Source organism: Tenrec ecaudatus, chromosome 2 (genome assembly GCF_050624435.1).
Source record: "Tenrec ecaudatus isolate mTenEca1 chromosome 2, mTenEca1.hap1, whole genome shotgun sequence".
NCBI lineage: Eukaryota > Metazoa > Chordata > Mammalia > Afrosoricida > Tenrecidae > Tenrec > Tenrec ecaudatus.
The window spans coordinates 176,699,629-176,702,244 of record NC_134531.1 but is presented as its reverse complement, the minus strand read 5'-3'; the positions used below and the strand labels follow the sequence as shown (position 1 = coordinate 176,702,244).

The 2,616-nt window shown below is 37.5% G+C and overlaps 1 pseudogene; it reads right to left on the bottom strand.

Annotated features, from left to right (window-relative positions):
* Positions 1 to 1,346: 1,346 nt before the first annotated feature.
* LOC142441817 (U1 spliceosomal RNA) lies at positions 1,347 to 1,478 on the bottom strand (annotated as a pseudogene).
* Between the last annotated feature and the right edge of the window lie 1,138 nt (positions 1,479 to 2,616).

Sequence of the window (2,616 nt, the reverse complement as noted above, 5' to 3'; positions counted from 1 at the left end):
GGTCTTGTGGAGATTTGTGATGACAGCAAACCTGGGAAATAATTGTTGCTACAAAATGCTTTCAAAATGTTTATTTTCTGCCAAGGAGCTTAGCTGATTCCCGAATTAAATCAAAAAGAGCCTTTGTGTCACTGAGGCTGAGCAGTCCATTGTTTGTATTTGACAACGCCTCCTGAGGTTCAGCCTATGTGGTCTCCATCCTTGTTGCCGGACTCTTGATGGACATCATGTCTGGTTATATTGTAGCAGCAGACATGCTGGCACTTTGACTGTATCTAAGGGGAGCAGAAGTATTTTTTCCCTACGATGGGGCACCCAGTGCAACATTTCAGTAGAACCCTAACATGTAGGTTAAGCTGATGCCTTTTAAATACTGAATTACATAGAGAGGACTTGCCTGCGTTCTTTCTCCGTTTTACTTTTTCTAATATTTGTGATGTTTTATATATTACAATAGTCAAATGCATATTTCTCAGAAGAGAAAATTATCTTATTGTATTTCGGTGAGTAGTCATTTAGATCTGTTAGTGGATCTCATTATGCAGGTTCACATAGATGTCAAAGTATGCTAATGTGGCATGGTAGCAAAATATATCCTAATACTAGGTGTAACTCTGCTCAAATCAAATGGAATGAAGTATATAAAATAATCAAGGATAATTATTTGGTCTGTATCATAATGTGTGTACTTATTCTTTTTTATGTTTCCTCCTGTCCTGCTCCATGCTTTCCTTCACAGGACAGATTATGATTTGAGTAAAAACTAGATTTTTAACAAGTATATGCAAATGCTCAGATATATCGCTGTTTTTTCCCTGCAAACACTAAAATAACATCAGACAGCAGCATCTAACTTTCAAAATGCACTCACCCTCACTGCCATTGAGTTGATGCATGGGACAAGGTAGAACTGCCCCCGTGGGGCTCAGACTGTCACTCTTTGCAGGAGCAGAAAGCCTTCTCTTTATCCCTCAGAACCACTGGTAGTTCTTGAAGCGCTAGCCTCAGAGTTAGCACTCAGTACAGCACCTTGACACCACCCAAAAAGGCATCCTAGCTCCTATCAAGCTGAAGCTCGTCTGAAACCCAACACAAAGACAAACATTTCATAATAAGCTTATCAAAGAACAGTTCTTACCAATCTTTTGTCATATTTTCTCGTGTATCAAAAACTGATAAATTTACTTTTAATAATTACTTAGTAGCATAACCAAAAGGATCAGTACTGTGATAAATGGAAAATACTTTCAAACTACAGGATGTTAAGTGGTGAAAATATGGTCATTTAGTTAATATCCAGGGATACCTTTGAATTTTTCAAATTCCCTAATTATTTTTTTTTCTGAGATCAAATCATGCAGTTGAGTCCCACACATTTGGGGAAATCGCAGGTGTCAGCACATGTGGAGTGCAATGGGTGAGCCTTGCCTTGGAAAACCACCTTAGTGATCATGGTGTCTCCCCTGCCTGATAAGTATAAATTCCCTAATTTTTAATTTAGAAATATACAACATAAACCTGAAAGGACTGTGCAATTATATTTTGAAGTAGGACTACATTATTTGGTGAGGTGAAATTTTTTAGAAACAACTTTCTAAAAATCCATGTAAGCTTACATAATGATATAAATATAGTGAAAGACCTAGAGGATAAATGTAAGGGTTAAGGAATTTAAAATATAAAGATATGCTTAAAAGTTCTCAGATTGTTTTTCTTAATGGATAGGCTAATGTTGAAATGATCTTATTATCACTACAGAAAGGCATTTCGAAATAACTGAAGGAAACTTTCACATTTCATTACTTAAGTTATATATATGTATATATATAATTTCTGGTTTCACTTTCCCATGGGAATCATTTTAGACATACAAAGAAATAAAATACAGCATGGCTTAGTGGAGATAGAAAGCATTTATCACTCTATCTTGACTTTTTCAAGGAAAGAAAACAGTAAGACAAAGGGACAAAAATAACCTGGATTTTGAAATTTGAATGAAATTAGAATTATACTAATTTAGACAGTTTTTCTAAAGCAAAGTGTCCTAATTCTTAAACTGCCCTCCTGGGTCACAATGTAGTAAAGGTTTGCACCAGTCTTAATCCTCTAGGTGTAAAGCTGAGAACGAGGGCTGACTAACACGACGAAGCACAGCTTGTTTTAGGATGGGTTTTCTCAATAAGCAAAAGTGGTGATACTCATCTGCGTAGATATAGAGACTATTACATCAAAAAAATTGCTCACACAGTTGTAGAGCCAGGTCAGCCCTAGCTTGGGCAGATTTCAAGTCCATGAGTCAGTTGTTAAGCTGGAGCCTTCTCCTGACTTGTTCAGCTGCGTGGGACTGAGGAGCCTCGGGACAGCAAGAAGACCACATGCTGATGCATGCACAGGTGGATGGAGCCAAGGTTGGCGGTTCAGATGGCGGGCTTCTAACAGCTCTTAGGATTGACAGGCAACACAACATGCCACTGGTTCAAGTCCAAAGGATCCATCCACAGCAAATAAGCCAAACAAGCATTTCCAAAGTATTCTTATATTAGAAGGAGACCCACCTTGGAGGAAATTCCCTTTTAATTTTCTCAGGGCAATAATTTAAGTAAAGATTTTGTATTC